This window comes from Azolla caroliniana, unplaced genomic scaffold, assembly GCF_043228905.1.
Source record: "Azolla caroliniana isolate FFs.n. ecotype wild unplaced genomic scaffold, voAzoCaro1.0.p SCAF_10, whole genome shotgun sequence".
Lineage (NCBI taxonomy): Eukaryota > Viridiplantae > Streptophyta > Polypodiopsida > Salviniales > Salviniaceae > Azolla > Azolla caroliniana.
In genome coordinates, this window is record NW_028230445.1 from 21,593,835 (window position 1) to 21,602,651 (window position 8,817).

An 8,817-nucleotide genomic window follows, 5' to 3' on the forward strand; every position below is an offset into this window, starting at 1 on the left:
ACCGGATTCATGCCGGTAGAGCTCATGTTTGGGCAGAAGCCGATCATGTCGATGGAAAGTACGATCTCCTCATGGGCAACCGTGGCCTGGAGAGATGAGATGAGCCGGGAGGAACTGTTGGCGGCGCGCATACGACAGCTCGAGCGAAGACCGGAGGACGTGGAGCAGGCTGCGGAAAAGCTTTGGGAAGCAAGGATGAGGAACAAAGCCCGGTTCGACTGAACGCACCGGCTCCGACCGAAGAAGATCGAGGAAGGCGACTGGGTGCTATTCTACGACAGCAGCCTCGACAACCAGCACCGAGCGACACGAAAGTTCGCAAGAAGGTGGTTCAGGCCTTACATGGTACAAAGCGCCAACGACAACGGGACGTACCATCTGGCGGAACTCGACGGCACGAGAATGGCGATACCGGTAGCTGGGAAGCGGATCAAAGCGTTCAAGAAGCGTCACGACAACGAGCCGGGTCCGGTTAACCTGGACCGGAACGACGAACGATCCAAAACCGAGGAAGAACCGACGGGCAGGGAATGAAGGCTGGACCGGTTTTCTCCGTCCCAACTCAATTTGGCGCATGCCGGTGGATGCGCGGTTAGGTGGGGGCGGATGTCGTGAAGAAAACCGTCCACAAGCGGAATCGGCGCACCGGAGCATAGGAACCGGCTCTTCATGCACGTACGCCTTGTGTTGTACATAGGAGAGAATTAGGGACATGGGAGATCCTAGGTAGGTAGATTCGGTAGGTAGGAAGTTAATAGGAAACGGCTCCCTTCTTGCCTATAAAAGGAGGGAGACAAGGAGGAGGCGAGGTATCGCGAAGTAAGAGAGGACGAAGTGCTGTCGGATTGTGGGCGAAGGCTTCTCTCTCTCTTCCAAACTCCATAGCTTCTTTCTGCGCAGGTTTCGGGAGGCTCGCGTTGCTCTGAGGAATGCCCGAGTGCTTCCGGCAGCACCTCCAACCTACTCCTTTCTTTCTGTGCGTTTACGAACAGGCATCGGCATCTGTTCGCCGGCCTGTTCGGTTGTAACCGACTTCGTGTTCTTGTTGTTTGTCTTTGTTAATACATACATACATTCGTGTCTATCTATGTCGCTGTCCCACTCGCGTCTTTGTGTCGAAGGGCCGTGTCCCTGCGAATCTACGCTCGCACGTAGTGGGTTCCCTTCTCCTTTCTCTCTCGCTCTTCGGTACAAGACCCCCGAGGTCCCGCCTCATTCCACGCATCCGCGAGGAATACCTCGACAGCGCGTGCGTGGAGAAAGGCGGGACCACGAGAGTCTTGGACTAGGGAGTGACGGAGCGTAGGAGGTCGTGCTTCACCGTTTCCGGGGAGATCCCAGAAGAACACCGGAAGCGACCGAAGGGAGAGAGAGAAAGAGAGGGAGCGCGCGCTTAACACCGACTCACGCACACACACGCACACACACACACATGCCGACCCGACTCACGCCCTTATGTACAGGAAACGCAGGAAAGGGGAAACACCCGATACCAACGGAGACGCGAATATACACAGACAGACGCAACGTATATATATATATATATATATATATATAAAAGGAAGAATACATTCCTGGCGTCGAGCCGGACCAAGGTAGGTTACAACAGTCGTCGGCTGCCAAGCCGCCGGTCGGGGAGCTCACGGGCTCGTCGCGCCGAGCGGGGTCTTGCGCAGGAGACGAGCTGAAGCAAACCCTAAGCAAACACGAAGGGGGTAGAAGAAGAAGAAGAAGAAGAAGAAGAAGAAGAAGAAGAAGTGTAGCTAACCCTAAATCTAACGGTATACCCTCTAACGCAAAATGAGCAACCCGTTCACAAAGGGCGCTCCCTTCCTTTTATAGAACAAGGAGAGGGATGCGTTACAATGTGGGATAAATCCCGATTTACATGGGATCGTCTGTCCTGACTTGACTACTCTTCGGCACCATAAAGGCGCCCTCGTTATTCACACTAAATGTACATGGGTGCGTACACACGCTGCACCCCGCCGATGTAGCCAATGTTTCCCGGTTTCCGCCTTTGGCAGGGTACACATCCGTACTAGGCCGAGAGGAGTTCGCATTGTCGTGATGTGTTTGCTCTCTATTGCAAGTTGGAACTGATAGTACCCCGAGGAGAGATCACCGACCGAGTAAATCGACCTTCCAGCGAAGGCCTCCGCGAACTCGTCTATTGTCGATCCGATTCCTGCGTTTCGAATAATCACCTTGTTGACCGACTGCAGGTCTTGAATAAAGCGCAGCGTGCCGTCCTTCTTCGGCACGGTAAACCACCGATTCGAGTATGGGGCACTCGAAGGTTCGAGGATTCCCATCTCGACCTTCTGCTTTAACAGCTCCATCCGCTTCGGGATGTGAGCTCTGGGTACTGGAATCGGTTTGAGACTCCACGGCACATGCGGTACCGTGAATATCACCATTGGTTCCACGACTGTCGGGTCTACGCACCCGATCTCCTCCGGTGAGAATGCGAAAGCCTTCCCGTGCCTTCCGAGCATTCCCCGAAACCGGTCTTCCTCCGCCAGCAGTAGGAAGCCGCCCCCACCGACCTTGAGCTCCCGTAGCGTTATGTCGGTGAACGTGTGTCCTATGCGGGCCGGATTTCGTAAACTCGGGTCCGACGCAACCCCTTTTATTCGCAACTCGCTGCCCTCCAGCAAGGGAGCCGCGACTGGCCTCGACTTCCGGTCCACAGTCTTGTACCTCGTGTCCACTCGGGCCGTTCGAACCGACTCAAGCCCTCTTCCGAAGTCTGCAATGACTTCGTACATCTTTTCCGAACATACCGGAATCGTCCGGTCCTCTTTAAGGAATCCTCCAACTACCTCTCATAGCTTCCCCAAGGTATCGTCGAAAGAGACCGCCTCCACGGCTCCGTTGATTTACTCTCCAAGGCAGAGGATGCCACATGCCCGAAGTCGCTCCTCCGCCCTCTTCTTCTTCCGCCCAACAACGTCAACTATCGTACACCCTCCGTTGTCGGAGAACCAAAATTTCCTACTTATAGTACTGGTCTTCTTCGCTATCGTACACTTGTGGGGTTTTCCCGGAGTGTCCGGACTATTGCGGTCCCACGCCTTGATAGCCCTCTCTAAAAATCCTCTCGGCTTTCTCCCCCGAGGGTCTCGCGGTTCTGCTCATGGTTCGGTCTCACCGTCAGCAACTGGACCGAGTGATGCCCATCCTGGCTCTTGACCCTTGCATAGGCCGAGCCGTTGTCCAGCACCTTGGTCTCCATCCGTGCTGTCGTGATGTACGGTTCTCCTAGTATAACCGGATGTGAGGACGTCTCTTGCACGAAGAAGTGCTGGTCAATCTCGACATCGCCGATCTTTACTCGTACATTCGGGCAGGCTCCATGCAGTTCTTCGGTGCCACGCGTCGCTGCCCGTATCTTCCACCCGTGCTTGGTGTTGATCGGCCATTTCCCTTTCTTGTAGAAGTCCATGGACATCAAATTGATTTCTGAACCGTGGTCTACCAACGCCACCACCGGTTCTTGAACATCTCCGATCTTCACGGGGGTCTCCGTAGTCGCTCTAGCCCAGTGCGGCCTCGAATAGTGGCTCTCCGCCAACTCGTCTTCCAGCGCCATGTCCTCTATGTGCGTCGTTCGCACCTCCACCGACTTCTCCGGTTCTTCCTCCGTTGACAGCCTCTTCCTCTTCACCAAGTCTAAGATGGAGTCGTGGAACTCCTTCTTGGCGATCCCGAGCACTTCCCACAGCGACAGTTCCACCTTGCTGTCGAGGATTCGTTCTTCTAGGACCTTTCGCAGGTCCGTGGTTCTTTCGATTTCTGTGCCCAGCTGGTATCCGCCCCTCTTGGGATTATCCTGGGCGCCGGTTGCACCGGCCTCATTCCGCCTTTGCCCGAACCGAGTTTCATATCGTTGCGAGGGCCCGCTTGTCCTCCACCAGAGCCTCGTAGTTTTGACAAGCGGCTTCGACGAAGCCCGTCTTTTCTTCCACCGGGTCACTCCACCGGGTCACCTCCCGGACCCGTTTTTCCGCGCGGTTCGCCTCTTCGTTCCTTAGACGTGCGCCGGCGAGGCCTTCTAGCATCGTCAGCCAGAACCCGGCTTTGTTCGTCTTCGGGGCCTCGCCACCTCCGACCCGAATACCAGCTGACGCCGAGTAGTGGACGGTCTCCGCGTGACGAGCCGCCTCCTCCATCAGCCTTTTCATACCCCCTCGCCCGACGTTTAGATTCAAGGCCCTTCGGGTCTCGCTGGCGTGCACCCGACCGTTCCACAGGTACACCACGTTGCTTCTCACCGCCTCGGCGAAGTCCCCGCAGTACTTCCGGATGTGCCCGACCGCGTCACACCACATGCACATGTTTTCATCCAGAGGTCGTCGGTCACGGGCCTGTTCGCCACCATCCCTCCGTGCCTGGGCGATCTGGAGATCCTTTACCATCCGCGTCAGCTCCTCCAGAGCTGCTCCCCCGGACGAGCCCTTGACCATGCCGGTTGAAGCCGACCCGGTCTCGAGCCAATCTCGGGTCTCCTCCCTTCGCGTTGGTGGTGTTGGCTCGAGCTTCCTTGCTGCGACAGAGCCCGCCCCTGTCGATCCTTTGTCAATCCATTCCCGCCGTTTGTCGAAACGACCACAAACCCTTTTCACCACGGCCCAGTCGGCCGTCAGCCCGTCGTCAATCTCCAACAGGGGGCCTACCTGGTCCCGATCCCGCTCGTCAACTGACTTAACAAACAATAGGACACGACTTGTGTCCAGAACGGTCTGGTCAAGCACCAAGAGGCACGCGAAGCGTTCCTCAAACTCCCGAAGGAGCACTGACACGTTCCTTCCTTTGTCGGGGGTCTCCACCCACTCCATGAAGTCCCGCTTCGAAAGTCGAAGCGCATCTTCAAGCCCGTATCTTTCGAGGAGCCGACGTTCGAACTCCTCCCAGGTCCGGCTCTCGGCCCGTACCTCGAGCACCTCCGCATGGATGCCCGGCATCGCCACTCGAGGGAATCCGGCTAGTCGCCTCTCTTCCGGAATGTCCCGCATTACCATCTCAGCCTGGTAGGACGCCAAGTAGCTCGTGGCATCCTTCCCACTAAACCGACCGATCATACCGACAACCGCCTCGATAGCCCTATCAAGGGCTCCGGTGCCTTCGCGCGCACTCACTATACGGTCCACAGTCGAAGCCATGGCTTCTGCAAGGTCCGACCCCCTCATCTTCTACTCCTCTGCCGCCTGTTCACGTCGGGTTCACCAAATATGTCGTGTTGTTACGCGCGTGTGTGGAGAACAAGGCGGGATCACTGGGGTCTTGGACCGAGGAATAGGTGAGAATAGAGAGAGAGAGAGAGAGAGAGAGACACGCTCACACACGGATAGACAAAGAAGCGCGCGGGAACGCAGCCCGATCAACACAAGAGACACAAGTTGGGCAGGAGGTAGAGTATAAGAACGCGTATATAAATATATGTATGCAGATGACTCGGACGGTTACAACCGATCAGGTCGGCGAGACGGGTGTCGACACCTGATCACCCACGCATACAGGGGAGCAAGATGGAGATTCTGCCGGAAGCACATGGGCGTTCCACGGAGCAGAATCAGCCACTCGAGAACCTGCGCAAAGAAAGCTTATGGAGAACGACAGAGGAGAATAGCTCGGTCCCAGTCCGACAGCACTTCGTCCCCTCTAGCGCGCGATACTCTCTCTCCCCCGTCTCCCTCTCTTTTATAGCTCAAGGAGGGAGGCCGTCTTGCCCGTTTACATCACATTAATTCTCTGTCCTTTCGGACAGAGATACTCCTCGATTCTCCCTATAGAATATTGCTACCTAGGATCTAACCCTTGTGCCTACCTATCTACTTTACGACAAGGGACGTGCCCACGTGTAAGGGCCGGTTCACACACATTATACACGGTTTGCGCCTGGGGATGGTTTTCTTCACGACAACGGACAGGAAACCGAACCGACCGAAGAAGAAGAAGAAGAAGACACCGGAACCGGACAAGATCCCGAATCGGATTCGGATTCAGAACAAACAAAGGAACCGGCAGTCAGAAACCAAGGACGGAGATATCCTCTCCGGGATAGAAGTGCCCCCCGAAGATTTCCGGATGCAGAGCATGTGTTGCTAACCGATGAGGGGGAGCCGGAAAGCTTTGAAGAAGCAAGGGTAGACACCCACAGCCGCAAGTGGTTAAATGCCCTACATGATGAGATGGATTCCCTGCATGAGAACCATACAAATAAATTGGTGGAGTTGCCGAAAAGAAAGAGGGCACTCCAGAACAAGTGGGTGTACAAGCTGAAACCGGGAGATGCCGGAAATCCACCAAGGTATAAGGCCCGAATCGTGATGAAGGGCTTCTAGCAGAAGAAAGGAGTGGACTTTGATGAGATCTTTGCCCCGGTAGTAAAGATGACATGCATCCGGACGGGTATTGGGCATAGCGGCAAGCATGGACCTTGAGGTAGAGCAACTGGACGTCAAGACGACATTCCTACACCGAGACCTCGAAGAAGAGATCTACATGCATCAACCGGAAGGATTTGAGAAGAAGGGGAAGGAGCACCTGGTGTGCCGACTGAAGAAGAACTTATATGGACTGAAGCAAGCTCCCCGGCAATGGTATCGGAAGTTTGACTCCTTCATGACCGATGAAGGGTACCACAAGTCGCAGGCCGATCACTGCGTGTTTGTAAAGAAATTTGATGGAGGAGATTTCCTGATATTGCTCCTTTATGTGGACGACATGTTGATCGTCGGACGAGACTGAGTCAAGATACGGATGCTGAAGAAGGCCCTTAACCAGACCTTCTCAATATCTCAAAATTGGTAGTCATTTTGTCTGCCAATCTAATGCTCAGAGCCCCGAAGGTGAACAAGTGTATGACCGAAGCCTCGAAAGCAATGATTATTCCACTGCCCAATATATTACTCGAAGCCTTGAACCTGAGCATACGAGTGGCGACCACATCCAACCCTGTGCATCCTCCATGATTGCAAGAAAACAAAGCTCCAGATATGAGAATATGGATCTCAGCCACCTAAAAACCTGCAACCTCTCCAGAACAACCTTAAAAGACAAAGAAATTAGGGCTAAAAAGACTAAAGTAAAGATATCTATGATGCAACTAAGGACGAGGTGCTTGAAAAGTTGACATGTCACTTCGTAACAGAGATGGAGTCCGACATATCCATCTTTGCAGCCATTATCGAAGGAGACAACTACCACACGGCTCCAATTCTCACCTTCAAGCAAGCATTAAAAAGTAAAGAAAAAGAGAATTGGGTTGTGGCAATTAAATCTGAATTCTCAACACTCCAAAAGAATCACACATGGACATTAGTACCGCGGCCTTGTCACTCCAATGTCATCACTTGTAAGTGGTTTTTTACGAAGAAATATGATGCCCTAGGTACTCCCGTGAGGTTCAAAGCGAGATTAGTTGCTCGAGGATTCTCAGAAATACCAAGTATGGACTACCATGAAACTTTTTCACCCACTCTAAAGATTGCTGCACTTCGATTGATTCTTGCCATTACGGCATATTTAAATCTTGAACTTCATCATGTTGATGTTGAAACAACTTTTTTACATGGTGATTTAGAAGAAGATATATATCTGGAACAACCCCAAATGTTAGATAATAATATAGACCCTAATTATGTGTGTAAACTTAACAAACCTTTATATGGCCTAAAAAAATCCCCTAGACAATGGTATGCCAAGTTTCATAGGTTCCTCTTATCAATCAAATTTCAACAACTTCAATCGGAACCTAATCTATATATAAGGAAAACAAAAACTGAATTCTTACTCTTGGGAGTCTATGTGGATGATTTACCTATTGCTGGGACATCGGAAGACTTGGTAGTGGAATTTATTGCAGAGTTACGACAACAATTCCCTATCAAACATCTTGGGCCATTAGAACATTTTCTTGGGATTCATGTAAAAAGGAATCGAACTCTAGGTACACTCTCCCTATCACAAGAAAACTTTGTTGATAATATACTAACCAAGTTTGATATGTTTGAGTGTTCTCCAATCTCCACTCCCCTCACAGTACCATGCAAATTATCATCCGAAGATTCACCACATACAACTGAAGAAACTTACTTTATGAAGAATATCTAGTATCGCCAAGTGTTGGGGAGCATTTGATACCTCGTCAGCTGCACTCGACCCGACTTATCTTTTGCCACTGGATACCTATCAAGATTCATGGAGAATCCAGGAGTTAACCATTGGAAAGCACTTAAAAGAGTATTACGGTATTTGAAGTACACAAGGGATATGACACTTTCTTACACATCATACTCTAAAGCCCAACATTCAAATATCCAAGGTTGGCTATCAACACCACTACATGGTTGGACGGATGCAAATTGGGGGGGGGGGGGACAAGGATACCTCTCGATCCACCTCTGGCTATGTATTCCTATTTGCAAGTGGTGCCATTTCATGGTGAACAAAGAAACACGCTACCGTCGCCCTCTCTTCCACTGAAGCAAAATACATAGCAACTACTCTCACTACTAAGGAAAGATTATGGTTGAAGTCCATCATTGATGAACTTGCCATCCTCAAAATTTCTGAATTCAAGTTATGGTGTGACAACCAATCCTAAACCCCAACTTCATAGAGCAAAACAAGCATATCCGCGCACGGCATCACTTCATCTCAGAACTTCTTGAAGAATCTAACCTCTCTATTGGGCATACTTCAACACAAGCTATGTGGGCTGATTTTCTTACCAAGCCAATAGCCAACGCAAAACATTGGAGTTGTTGCCACCATATTGGATTAAGTATTCATCCAAATAGATGAGTTAGT

General features: G+C 51.8%; 1 long non-coding RNA gene across 1 annotated transcript; it reads right to left on the reverse strand.

The window, feature by feature from the left end:
* Positions 1-7,024: 7,024 nt before the first annotated feature.
* On the reverse strand, positions 7,025-8,547 carry LOC147859590 (uncharacterized). Its single transcript, XR_015530383.1, has 4 exons — positions 8,293-8,547; positions 8,001-8,193; positions 7,087-7,229; positions 7,025-7,039 (listed from the first exon to the last, which is right to left on the reverse strand). It is a non-coding gene; the product is annotated as an uncharacterized LOC147859590 (long non-coding RNA).
* Positions 8,548-8,817: the final 270 nt, after the last annotated feature.